Source organism: Vulpes lagopus, chromosome 16 (assembly GCF_018345385.1).
Source record: "Vulpes lagopus strain Blue_001 chromosome 16, ASM1834538v1, whole genome shotgun sequence".
Lineage (NCBI taxonomy): Eukaryota > Metazoa > Chordata > Mammalia > Carnivora > Canidae > Vulpes > Vulpes lagopus.
The window spans coordinates 57,582,286-57,597,065 of record NC_054839.1 but is presented as its reverse complement, the minus strand read 5'-3'; the positions used below and the strand labels follow the sequence as shown (position 1 = coordinate 57,597,065).

General features: G+C 36.7%; 1 pseudogene; it reads left to right on the top strand.

Annotated features, from left to right (window-relative positions):
• Nucleotides 1-14,780, top strand: part of LOC121476925 — a 117,056-nt pseudogene that overhangs the window by 38,745 nt on the left and 63,531 nt on the right.

Here is a 14,780-nt window from a genome sequence, read left to right as displayed (position 1 = left end):
ATCAGTCAACGTAATACATCATACAGATAGGAAAAATGATAAAAACCATATGATGATTCCAACAGACATAGAAATAGCATTTGATGAAATACAACTTCCATTCATGATAAAAACCCTCGACAAGGTAGGTTTAGAGGGAACATACCTCAACATAAAGACCAAAGGTGAAAACCCTGCAACTATCATCATACTCCACAGTGAAAATCTGAGAGCTTTCCCCAAAGATCAAAAGGAAGACAAGGATGTCCACGCTCACCACATTTATTCAACATAGTACTGCAATCCCAGCTACAACAATCAGATAACACAAAGAAATAAAAAGCATCCAAATTGGCAAGGAAGAAGTAATACTTCTACTATTCACAGAAGATATAATACTATATTTAAAAACCTGAAAGACTCTACCAAAAACTACTAGAACTGACAAATAAATTCAGCAAGGTCTCAGGATACAAAATCAATATGCAGAAATATGCTGCATTTCTATATACTAATAATGAACTAAAAGAAAGATAAATTAATAAAACAGCTCCATTTACTATTGCACAAAAATAAGATACCTAGGGGGAAAAAAGATACCTAGAAATAAACCCAACCACAGAGGGGAAAGACCTGTGCTCTGAAAAATATAAAACAATGATAAAAGATATTGAGGATGACACAAGCAAATGGAAAGATATTCCATGCTCATAGATTGGGAAAACATATGTTAAAATGTTAATACCCAAAGCAATCTACCAACTTAATGTAGACCCTATCAAAATTTCAAAGGTATTTTTCACAGAACTAGAACGAATAATACTAAAATTTGCATGAAACCACACACAAATTAGCCAAAGCTATCTTGAAATAGAAGAACAAAACTGAAGGTATCACAATCCGAGATTCCAAGATATACTACAAGGCTGTAATAATGGAGACATTATGGTACTGGCACAAAAATAGTCACAAAGATCAAGAGAACAGAATAGAGATCCCAGAAACAAATCCACACTTATATGGAGAATTAATCTTTGACAAAGGAGACAAAAATATGCAATGGGAAAAAAACAGTCTGTTTAACAAATGTTGTTGGGGAAACTGGACAGCTACATGCAAAAGAATGAAACTGGACCACTTTCTTACACCATATGTGAAAATAAACTCAAAATGGATTAAAGACCTAAATATGAGACCTAAAACCATAAAAATTCTTAAAGAGAGCACAAGTAGTAATTTCTCTGACATCAGCCATAGCAACATTTTTCTAGATATGTCTCTTGAAACAAAGGAAACAAAAGCAAAAATAAACTACTGGAACCACATCAAAATAAAAAGCTTCTGAACAGCAGAGGAAATAATCAACAAAACTAAAAGATAACCTGAGTGGGAGGAGATATTTACAGATGACATATCCACTAAAGAGTGTCTCAAACAACATATAAAGAGCTTATTTTTTTTTATATAAAGAGCTTATAAAACTCAACAGCCCAAACCCAAATAATCCAATTAAAAAATGGGCAGAAGACATGAACAGGCATTTCTCCAAAGAAGACATCCAGATGGCCAACAGACACATGAAAAGACGTTGCATGTTACTTATCATCAGAGAAATGCAAATCAAAACCATAATGAGATATCACCTCACACCAGTCAGAATGGCTTAAATTAAAAAAAAAAAACACAGGAAATAAGTGTGGGCAATGATGTGCAGAAAAAGGAACCCTTATGTACCATTGATGGGAATGCAAAGTGGTGCAGCCACTGTGAAAACAGTATGGAAGGTTCTCAGAAAATTAAAAATAGAATTACCACATGATCCAGTGTTTCCACTACTGACTACCCAGGAAAACACAAAAACACTGATTCAAAGAGATATATGCACCCTTGTTTTATTACAGTATTATTTACAATAGTCAAGTTACAGAAGCAACTCAGTGCTCATTGATAGATGAGTGAATAAAGAAATGGTCTATATACACAATGGAATATTACTCAGCCATAGAAAAGAATGAAATCTTGCCATTTGCAACAACGTGGGTAGATCTAGAGGATATAATGCTAAGTGAAATAAATCAGTCAAAGAAGGACAAATAACATTATTTCATTCTTGTGAACTTTAAGAAATTAAATAAATAAAAAAAACAGTTCTCAACTATAGAGAACAGATGATGATCAGAGGGATGGTGGGTAAAATAGGTGAAGTAGGTTATGAGTACATTTATCATGATGAGCACTGAGGAATAGTTGGAATTATTATATCACTGCATCATACATCTGACACTAGAATAACACTCTACATTAATTTTACTGGAATTTATGTAATACTGAAATATAAATTTGCTAGGTTTTCTTGTGTCTGGTCAATAAGAAAAAAATTTTTTTTTGTAATTTTATGTTCTTAAAGAATGTGCTCCATAATTGCATAAGTCAATTCTTATTTCCTTTAGCTTCCAGCTTATTTTTTAAATTTATCTGAGACATATGTTGAAATGTCTCACTAAGATGGGTCTGTCGGTTTCTCTATTACCACTATTTTTTCCTTCAGATATTTTGAGTATATTTATTAGGTACACAAGAAACTTTTTTATTATTTGAATTATTATATTATATATATATTATATTATATTAATTGAATCTCTCATCATCAAAACTTCACCTACCAGTGGGTTCATTTTCACCTTATAATTAATTTTGCTTGGTAATTGTATAGACGAACTAGTTTTCTTTGAGTTGGTATTTTCTTGATTCATTTTTTCCCATCAATTTATTTTTAACTAAAGATTTCATGTATCCTTATGCTTCAGAATTCATCACTTCCTAAATGCATTTGTTAGTCTCCTTTAAACAGCATATATGTGGTTATTTTTCAATCTAGTATAAATGGACAAGCTTAGCCAATTCATGTTTTACAATTCACAAAATATTTGAACATTTTCCCACTCTTTTCATTTACTATTTTGTCCTACTTTTTACATGCATTTCCTATTTTTTTCTTATCTTTATTGAGGTAAAATTCATATAAAATTCACAATCTTAAATGTTTTGTTTCTACTGGTTTGGGAGTGGCCTAGAAAAAAATACCCTTCTGACCTTAGAAATATTCTAACTAGGTAGAGAAATCACAGCAACTGTAAACGCTTTGAAGATTACTTCAAATCTACTTAACTTGGGTCATCTGTGTGATTTAAAGATCCATAGAAATAAAAATTTTCCCAGCCAGATGTTGTTTCGTGATACTCTGAGCATTTATAATACCTTATAAGAACTGTGATTCCATCAAACAAGAGTGAAGGAATATCAACCAACTAACTACCCAGTAGCAATTCAGGGAAAAACTGTGACCAAGTCATTCAAAAGGACTGGATAGAGTCATGGGGTTTTATAAAATTAAATCACTTTGGTGTGTACCTAGGTTTCTTATTATTTCCACAAATCCCTTATATGAAGTTGTGGACATGAGACAGAGAGACTTACTCATTTTAGTTAGTTTAAAGCAGTTTTAAACTATTGTTTTTGTTGAGTGCATCATACATTTCAGGCACTGTGCTAACTATTTCATTTAAATTATTTAAGTTCATTCTCCTGACAATCTTCTGAGGGAGGTGCTATTATGTCCTAGTTTTGCAGGAGAGGAAATTGAGGCTCAGAGAGATTAAGTCCAAATCCTCACAGCTAGAGACAGGGCTCAGCTTTGAACCCAAGCAGCTTAGCCATAAGGATTTTAATATTTACCACTGTACTATATCAAGAGGTAGGGCTAATTATTTATCCTCAGTTGTCACCTGTATGGCATAGTCTGAGAAGTATAAGATGTCCACCTGCCTACATATATTTTTTCCAACTACTGCCTCATCACGTCTTACATGTTAAATGTTGCCTGATTCTTGCTTTTCTATTTGTAAAAGCAAACTCTCCTAGAGCCTGAGGGTGGAGATGGAAATAACTTTCTAAACACGTTTGCTCTGAACACCTTAGTATTTATTATAGAGATATCAACCCCTTATCATTGATTGTCTCTTGGTGAGGAAGCTATAAATCCAAAGTAAAAAAAAGAGATAATATATGAAAATCTTACTGGGGATCCCTGGGTGACTCGGCAGTGCCCTGCCTTCAGCCCAGGGCGTGATTCTGGAGTTCCAGGATCAAGTCCCACATCGGGCTCCCTGCATGGAGCCTGCTTCTACCTCTGCCCATGTCTCTGCCTCTCTCTCTCTCTCTCTCTCTCCTGAATACATAAATTAAAATATATATATATATGAAAATTACTTACTTAACTGCCTAATACATAGTAGGCCTTCACTGTATGCTATTTATTATTATTACTTCTTAATCTCAACTCATTATTAGTGATATTAAGAGAAGAAGATCAATTTTCCCTCCCAGGTGATACACTTTTGTTCAGGTTCAGTTATAGAATGTGAACCACAAGTCCACTAAATCTTCCTTCCTTGAGCTTCATCAAATATCTGATAATCCTTCTTGACTCAAGTTGACTGCCTTGATTCATTGGTACATGATCTTAAGCTGTTACTTTTATTTTCTCCATGATAGGGATTTAGGAAAAGGAGGGGGTTTTTACTGGTATTTTCAACAGCCAGAATGCCAAGTAAGTCTCTAAAGGTAAGAAGTCCCCGTAGCTGATGACATTGAGTTTCTCATAGGTTTCCAAGAACGCAGCTTATTTCTTTGCCATTTTCATGCCTCCTGGCCTTTGCATAGGCTATTCCCTCTGCTTTGAAGTCTTCTGGCCCTTGGCCATGCTTCCCCAGCCCCTGCTTGTATACCTGTTAAACTCCTAGTCATTTATTGTAGATACTTCATTTCTTGTTTATGTGATCCAGCAGCTAATCCAGTAGCTCTTCCTACACTGAGAAATAGATTCTTGTGTGACTTTTGGTGTGTACAAGAACCTTTCTACAGAGGCAAAATTCTGGCAGAATGAGTTCTGGCATTTTATCTAAGACACTCCTCATGAAACTTTGAACCTGGGAAAGAGTAATTCTAATAAATGAGAGGTCCATTTAGAAAACATCTGCTGGCAGCTGCATAGTATCCAGGATGCCATGCTGGGTATACAGTCATACCATCGGAGGTGTGCTAGAGCCAGCTAGTCCTGGCTTCTGATAACCTGAGATTGCATCAGTTGTTAAACAATTATTAGGTGTCAAGTAATTTAAGGTTCTAATTAAATGTAAATGTAAATATAAATTAATTTAAAAATAAACTATATTGTAAACAAAGGTAATAAACATTCAAAACTTATCAGTCACTAATTTCATTATTTTTTTACTGTTTTTTTGTTTTGAGGTTATTTTATATTTATTATGTATGTGCATATATATATGTATATACACATACATATTGTATATATAAATATAGTATGTGTATGGGACTCCTGGGTGGCTCAGCGGTTGAACGTCCTACTTTGGCTCAGGGCATGATCCCAGGATCCTGGGATCGAGTCCCGCATTGGGCTCCCCACAGGGAGCCTGCTTCTCCCTCTGCCTGTGTCTCTGCCTCTCTCTCTCTCTCTCTGTCTCTCATGATTAAATACATAAAATCTTTAAATAAATAAATATGTGTATGTGTGCATATGTATGTATGTGTACATATATATGTAAATATGTGTATATGTGTCCTTTTACTCAGATAGTGTTTTTTTTTAAGATTTTATTTATTTATTCATGAGAGATACAGAGAGAGAGAGAGAGAGAGAGAGAGGCAGAGTATAAACTGGATTTCCAGGATACCTCGGTGGCTCAGAGGTTGAGCATCTGCCTTCAGCTCAGGGATGATCCCCGGGTCCTGGGATTAAGCCCCACCCCCCCACACCCCCCACACCCCCCTCCGCATTGGGCTCCCCACAGGGAGCCTGCTTCTCCCTCTGACTGTGCCTCTGCCTCTCTCTCTGTGTCTCTCATGAATAAATAAATCAAATCTTTAAAAAAATAAATTGGACTTCCTCAAAATTAACAACTTTGTGAATCAAAGGGCACTACTAAGAAAGTAAAAAGGCAGCCCACAGAATGGGAGACAATGTTTGCTGATCCTATATCTGATAAAGGCCTAGCATCCAGAATACAGATAAATCCATATAAAGTAACAAAGAGACAAACAATGCTATCAAAAAATGGATAAAAATTTGACTTTTCTCTGAAGCAAGTTATACAAGTGAACTATTTTTTTTTTTTTTTTTTTATGATAGTCACAGAGAGAGAGAGAGAGGCAGAGACACAGGCAGAGGGAGAAGCAGGCTCCATGCACCGGGAGCCTGATGTGGGATTCGATCCCGGGTCTCCAGGATCGCGCCCTGGGCCAAAGGCAGGCGCCAAACCGCTGCGCCACCCAGGGATCCCAAGTGAACTATTTTTAATAGAATTATTTGTCTCTGTTAATTTGTATGAGTTTATATGCATTGTGGATACTAAATCTTTGTCAGGTATATGGTTAGCAAGTATTTTCTCCCCTTCTGTGGGTTGTCTTACTTTCTTGACTGTGCCCTTTGATCGACACAAAAAATGCTCATCCATTACAGTCAGGGAAATTCAAATTAAAACTACATTGAGATACTATTTCACACACTCTAGAATAGCTGCACTAAATATAATTAAAAGGAAAACATAAAATTATTAGTGTTGGTTAAGGATGTAGAGCATTCAGAGCTCTCATACATTGCTGATAAGAATGAAAAATGGTGTAACCGCTTTGAAAAAATAGTTGACAGTTATGCAAAACTCATTAAGATAGAATTGTCATATGACCCAGCAATTCCACTCTCAGGTTTAGAGCCAAATAAATTAAAAACAGGTGTTCAAATAAAAACTTGTTCATGAAGTGTCATAGTCACAATATTCACAACAGTGAACAGCTGGAAATAATTCAAATGTCCATCAACTGTTGCCTGGATTTTAAAAATGTGCTACACACATGAACAATGGAATATTATTCAGCCCTAAAAGGAATGAAGTACTGATAGGTACATGGTACAACATGGACAAACCTTGTAAGTATTAGGCTAAACTAAATGAACCAGACATAGAAGGCCACAAATTGTATGATTGCATTCATATGAAATACTCAAAATAGGAAAATACTCAAAATACTAAAATAAAAATAGGAAAAATCCATAGAGTCAGAAAGTGGTCTCTATGGAAATTATGAGACTTAGTAGCTGCTAGATTAGTGGTTACCAGAGCTGGGGAATGGGTGGCAGGAAGATATGACTCCCTAATGAGTATAGGGTTTGTGTGATGAAAATAATCTGGAAAGTGTTGATGGTGGCACAGCATTGTGAATATACTAAAAGCCACTTAATGTACAATTTAAAACATTAGAAACATTGGATACTAAATAGGCAGTAACATCAATGCATGGAATAACCACACCTTTGTTAGCAGTTCAAGGTAGGAGGTGGGCACTTAGGAATATAAGAATCTCCAGGAGGAGGCTGCTTTATTAGTACATGAGAAAATTCAAGTGTTAAGGTTTTTACTCTGTAAATACAGAAATCAAGAAACATTCTTGATAAGTAGAGAAGTTAGAAAGCTAAACCACCAAAATGTATTCTTCAAATACTCCAGGAGATCCAGAAACAGTCCTAATGCCTGTTATAACAGCAACCTACATTACCTCCTATCCTAATATAATTTTTTTCCTCCAACTATTATTTGTTTCCTTTCCCTGTTGACTTGATTTCCAAAAACAGTTTCTAAGAAGTCAAAATGCTAGCAGGTCCAAAAATTGGCTCTTAGGAGCTTTGGGAATTTCATCTCTCAAAGAGATTTATCTCCACAAGCAGACCCACACTGCAGATGGGGACATGAATATGAAGATTAGGGTAGAGACATCTGCCTCTGGAGGTTCTCAAAGAGTTTGCACACACAGAATCTCATTATGCCACTCTGAGTTCTACAAACCACAAAAGCTTCCAATATTGTTTGTAGGTTTTCCAGGGCTATATGGTGTTTTGAATAAACTGTGATATTAATGTAAGTTATGTTGTGCTATCATGCATCAAACATACCTTGCCTAAGCATAAATGCTATAGGCTTGGCCTTCTGGAGGAAATAAAGCATTAGAAACATGTTTATATATGGAAAGGGTAGAGAAGGACTTCTGGTTTTTGGTCTGACATCTTAAGAACTTGAAAGTTACAGACCATCCTTAAAACAGCAATAACAAAAGCTAAACCAACTGAAAATTAAACAACTATTCATAAATAATTTATGTTACAGGACAAACTGCTGCCCAAAAAACTAGAAAGACAGGTGGATACACAGCTTACTAGAAGCAGAAGCCCCACATGGAGCCAGTATTGTAGGAAAAGTAATTTTAGAGACTCAGTGTAGACTAACAAGAGTTAAATACTCCAGAAGGGCCCCCAAGTTTCATCAGTTTTACTTTTCCATTAAGTTTGCACCATGAAGATCAAAGAAAAATTATCTCTTGCTTCTAGCCAGGGGAAGGGGAAAGTAATCATTTAAAAATATACCTAGAGTATGCTGTTCTCCTTAACAAGGATCTACCCTTAAAGGAAACTATTTTCCAAAAGCTAACTGACCTAAGGGAAATACTCATCTCAGTGGCCCATTACCTTCAATGCTGGGTAAGGAAAATACCCAAATCCAGCCCCTCTAGGTTAATTCTCTTACCTAAGGGCAGGGGACATGAGAAGCACTTATGAAGGTCACAGCCCAGAGACAAGAGCTCACTAAGAAACTAAGATCTAATCATGAGATTATAAAATGCTTCCCCTACCTCAACTCCCCACCACCGGAATAAAGCTCCTATAAAGAGTATGGCTAAAAGAACTGCAAGTCTCAAACCTGAAAATGAAGAAATTTCTGGTGCAACCGAAGACAATAGGGAAGAAAATACAAGAATGTTAGAAAAAAAAATCAGTCTGTATTCTCTGATCTTATAGGTAGATCAGTAAACAGAGTCCAAACCATAGCCAGGTGAACATAAAACTTCACACTAAAGGCCTGTTTACCTCAGTTCCTTTTACTGGATAGGTCATGGCTGGGCTGCAATAAAGAATTACGAGCTACGATAATGGTACAAGCCATGTCTGAAAAGAAAGCAAGCATCAGAACAAGTTTCAACTATGGCGCAGGTACTGGAATTACCAGAATGGGAATTTTAAATAATTATGGTTAATATGCTAAGAGTGCTAATGAAAAATGTTGCATAGGTGAACAGATAGATGGACACTCCAAGAATCAAAAGGATTTTTTAAAAAATCAAAAGTTTTAAAACAAATTTAACAAATTAAAAATACCTTCAATGACCCATTGGTAAATGGAATACAGTTGAGGAAGTGATCAGTAAGCTTGAGTATATCAACAGAAACTTCAAAACTAAAAAGCAAATAGAAAAAAAATTAAAGGAAAAAAACTGCCTGTGGGATGAATACAAAAGATGGAACAAATGCATAATGGAAAGATCAGAAAGAGAAAAGAACAGGAAAAAAATATTCAAAATAATAATGTCTGAGAACTTCCTTAAATTAATACCATACACCAAACCACAAATTCAAGAAGTTCAGAGACCCCCAAACAGGATGATAATGAAGAAGAAGAGGGGGAGGAGAAGGAGCAATTTGACACTTAAGAACACCACATTCAAACTGCAGATAATCAAAAACAAAGCTAAAAAGTTGAAAGAACCCAGAGGTGGGGCACCTGGATGGCTCAGTCAGTTAAGTGTCCAACCTTGATTTCAGAAGGGATCATGATATCAGGGACATGGGATCAAGCCTAACAGTGGGCTCTGCACAGAGTCTGCTTGTCCTTCTCCCTCTGCTCCTACACTACTCCCACTTACTCTCTCTTCCTATGTCTAAAATAGAAAGAAAGAAGAAGAAAGAAAGAAAGAAAGAAAGAAAGAAAGAAAGAAAGAAAGAAAGAAAGAAAGAAGTAAATGAACTCAGAGGGAAAACAAATATCTTACCCAGAAAGAAACAAATATAAGAATTATATTGAAGATTTCTTCAGAAACCAATGAAACAAGAACATAGTGGAGTGAACTCTAGGTCAAGTGCTAAAATTTGTGTTAAAAGGTATAATTGAGGGATCCCTGGGTGGCGCAGCGGTTTGGCGCCTGCCTTTGGCCCAGGGCGCGATCCTGGAGACCCGGGATCGAATCCCACGTCAGGCTCCCGGTGCATGGAGCCTGCTTCTCCCTCTGCCTGTGTCTCTGCCTCTCTCTCTCTCTCTGTGACTATCATAAATAAATAAAAATTAAAAAAAAAAGGTATAATTGATATGTGAAGTGTTGAATTAGAATTAGAGAAGGCAGGGGGAAAAGGAAAACAACATACTAAAAACAAGGACAGTCAACAGAAAACAGTTACAAATATGTTATCTATTAAACCAACTACATCAATTTATTTTGATTCATGTTAGCACAGTCTAGCTTTTTCCATTCCTCTACTTTTAATTTGTCTTTAAATGTGAATGGGATAAGTGTGCCTATTAATAGCTTAAGTGGGTTATAAAAAAACTAGACTCAAACCACATGTTGTCTTCAAGAAATAGACTTTCAATATAATGACATAGACAACTTAAAAGCAGAGGAATGGAGAACACTATGCTATGCTAACATGAATCAAAAAAAATCTGGAGAAATAATATTAATTTCAGACAAAGCCTACTTCAAAATAAGGAAAATGATCAGAGGTAGCAGGGGGTATTACTTAATGGCAAAGGCATCAACTCTCCAGAAAGACAGTAACGTTGTATGTGAATGTGCCTAAAAACAGTGTCAAATTACAAGGGTCAAAATGATAAAACTATAAGGAGAAATAGACAAATCCACTATCACAGATGAAAAGTTTAACAGCTCTCCATCAGTAATTGACAGATCTGGCAGGCACAAAGTAAAAATGCAGCTGAATGGAATAGCATCATCAACCAACTGGATCTCATGGGCATTTACAGAATACTTGATTCAATCACAGAATACATTCTTTTTAAGCTCACATGGAACATTCACTAAGATAGGTGACATTAAGGGCTACAAAGTGTATTTTAACGGATTTTGAAAAAATCCTGCCATACATATTCTCAGGTCACAGTGGAATTAAACTAGAAATCAATAACAGAAGAAAAGGTAGTGGGGGGAGGTAATGACCATGGCAGAAGGGTAGGAGACTTTGTTTCATCTGGTCCATTGAATTTAGCTAGATAACTAGCAGAAGCATTCTGAACACCTATGAATTCAACCTGGAATATAAGTAGGGAACACCTGGAGCCCCACCAGTAGAGAAGCGACCACTTTTTGCAAGGTAGGGGTGAGGAGAAATGAATTTGAGGGGAGATATCAGAAGATTAACAGCAGAGAAAGGGAGTCTTCAAAAGCTGGCTACTAGAATGTGATAGAGCCCGGGAGGGCAAAGTGCTTTAGAAAACTGCTCCAATGAGCAATACCCCTGGCTGTAAGGTGCTCAGGTGATGAAACAAGCAGAACTGTAGGTGGGACAACACAGTCCCAAAGTCCCTGGAGTCACAGAATTAACAGGGGGGCCTCAGCTTGCAGAATTCCCAAGGAGGAGAGTGGGGAAAATGGTTGTGGTCAGCAAGCCCAGGAGGGGGCTCTCAACTTGGTTTGCCATAGACCATGAACAGGGGCCTCTCTGGTGACCACTCTCCCTAGGGAATCTGCAGAGGACTGGAATGTAGGGACCCTCCACCATACCCTGGGAGAGGTAGAGGAGAAATAGCTCTCAGGTCAGGGACCTTGTAAAAGACAATATGGGGCAACCTTCCACGTTCCCCTGGGGAGAGGCAGGCCAGGTGCCTGCACAATCTGAGGACTGCTCTCAGTGCCAGTGCCCTACAAAGCACAGTAAGGCAAGACACTCTGACTCCCCCGAGGAGGATCTGTGTGGGCACACACCGTGAGAATCTGCAGGCTGTGGCAGACACAAAAGTGAAGATTGTTGATCCCTGAGGGTTTACTGAAGAGAGGGTACCGCAATCTTTCGGCTCTGGGGATGGAGATCCCGGCAGGGGCCATTTTTATTTGGATTCTCTAGAGGCAAAGACAGCCTTCAGGGAACAAAACCACACTGAGGACCAGCTTACACTGAGCCTGGCAGATGGCAAGGGGTGGTGCAACCCCACCCAGGCAAAGACACCTAAGAAGTAGTGCAGCAGGCCCCTCCCCCAGAAGACCAACTGGAAGAACAGGTGCACAGCAAATTTACAGACCCCACAAGACAGTAAAACTTTAATGCTAGGGGAAAATAGTATATAGAATTTGAGGTTTTTTGCTCATGATTCCTTTATCTTTTAATTTAAAATTTTCCATTTCATATTTTTCTTCTTTCCCTTTTCAACTAGTTTCTTATTTTATCAGCTCTTTGTTTTTACGTCTTTCTTTAATTTTCACTTCCTACATTTACATTTTACAGATACATACTTCATTTTTGGCTTCCTTTCACTCTATTCAATTTAATTTTTGTATTTATACAAGTTTGGATTTATTCACAATTTTGGGACTTAGTGTCTTCTAACACACAGAGCAAAATACAGTCAGGAATTAGTGGAGTATCCTATTTTGTCCACCTGTAAGATTATATTCTCTCTTCTTCCCCCTTTTATTATTTTTCTTTTCTTTCACTTTTTGTTTTGTTTTTCTGTTTTGCTCTCTGACCTCATTGGATTTGTCTACTGTGTATTTTATTCAGGTAGCAGTTGATATTTTTGATTCTATTCACTAATTCAGCCATTCTTCTCTGGACAAAATGATTAGAAAGAGGAATTTACAACAAAAGAAAGAACCAGAGGTAATGCTCTCCATCACAGATCTGATCAAATTAGATTTAAGTAAAATATCAGACATGGAATTCAGGATAACAATTATAATTTGCTAGCTGGGCTTGAAAAAATCATAAAAGACACTATAAAATCTCTTAGCGTGGAAATAAGATCTAATCAGGCTAAAATTAAAAATACTCTGAGATACAATCTAAATTGGATACTCTAACAGCTGGGATAAATGAGGCAGAAGAAAGAATAAGTGACATAGAAGACCAATTGATGGAAAAGAAAAGGTGAGGAAGAGAATGAAAAACAACGAATAGCCCAAGAGGAGAGGCTTCAAAAAAATCAGTGATGCCATGGAAAGAACCAGTATCAGAATTATTGGAGTGCCTGAGGGAGAATAGAGAGGCAGCAGAGGGGCACAGAAGGTATATTTAAGCAAATCATAGCTGAGAACTCTCTTAATATAGGGAAGGAAACAGCCATTCATATCCAAGAGGTATAAAGGATCCCTCCCAAAATCAATAAAAGTAAATCAACACTCTGACATATAAAATAAAGCTTGCAAATTTCAGAGACAAAAAGAAAACCCTGAAAGAAGCTCAAGACAGGAGATAGTAATGTATAGAGGCTGGAACATTAGATTGACGGCAGACCTATCCACAGAGACCTTGCAGGTGGCATGATATATTCAAGTTATTAAATGAGGGAAACATGCATCCAAGAATACTTTATCCAGCAAAGCTGTCACTGAAAATGGAAGGAGAGATAAAGGGCTTCCCGGAGAGACAGAAATGGAAAGAATATGTGACCACTAAGCCAGCCAGAAAGAAATATTCAGGAGGATCTTGTAAGCAAAGAGGGAGTCCAAGAGTAACATAAACCAGAAAGAAACAATCTACAGAAGCAGGGAATTTACAAATAATACAATGGCACTAAATTCATGTCTTTCAATAGTTACTCTGAATGTAAACGGGCTAAATGCTCTAATCAAGAGGCACAGGGTATCAGACTGGATAAAAGCAAGACCCATCCATATGGTGTCTACGAGAGGCTCATTTAGACCTGCAGACACCTCCAGACTGAAAGTGAGGGAATGGAGAACTATGTACTATGCTAATGGACCTCAAAAGAAAGCTAGGGTAGCAATTCTCCTATCAGATTAGATTTTAAACCAAAGTCTACTAAGAAATGAAAAGGGACACTATATCATAATGAAAGGGTTTATCCAACAAGAAGATCTAAGAATTATAAACATATACGCTAATTTTGAAGCAGCCAATTATATCAACCAATTAATAACTAAAGTAAACAAACACATAGATAATACATTAAAAGTAGGGGACTTCATAATTCCACTCATACCATTGGACAGATCATCTAAGCAGAAGATCAACAAAGAAACAAGGGCTTTGAATGTTACACTGGATTAGATGGACATAATGGAGATATATATATATATATATATATATATATATATATATATATATATATGGAGCATTCCATCCTAAAGCAACAGAATACATATTCTTCTCAACTGTACATGGAACTTTCCCCAAAACAGATCATATACTAGGTGACAAATCAGGTCTTAACCAATTCCAAAAGATTGGGATTATCCGCCAATTATTAGACCAAATACTTTGAAATATTATCAGACCAAAATTCTTTGAAAGTTGAACTCAATCACAAGAGGAAATTTGGAAGGAACGCAAATACTTGGAAGTTAAATAGCATCCAATTAAAAAATGAAAGGGTCAACCAGAAGTTAGAGAAGAATTCAAAAGATTCATGAAGACTAACAAAAATGAAAGCACAACTGTTCAAAAGCATTGGGATATGGTAAATGCAGTCTTAAGAGGGAAGTACATTGCAATACGAGCCTCTCTCAAAATATTAGAAAAATCTCAAATAGTCAACCTAACCTTACACCTAAAGGAGCTGGACAAAGAACAGCAAATAAAGCCTAAATCCAGCAGAAGAAGAGAAATAAAAAAGATTCAGTTAGAAATCAATGGAATAGAAACCAGA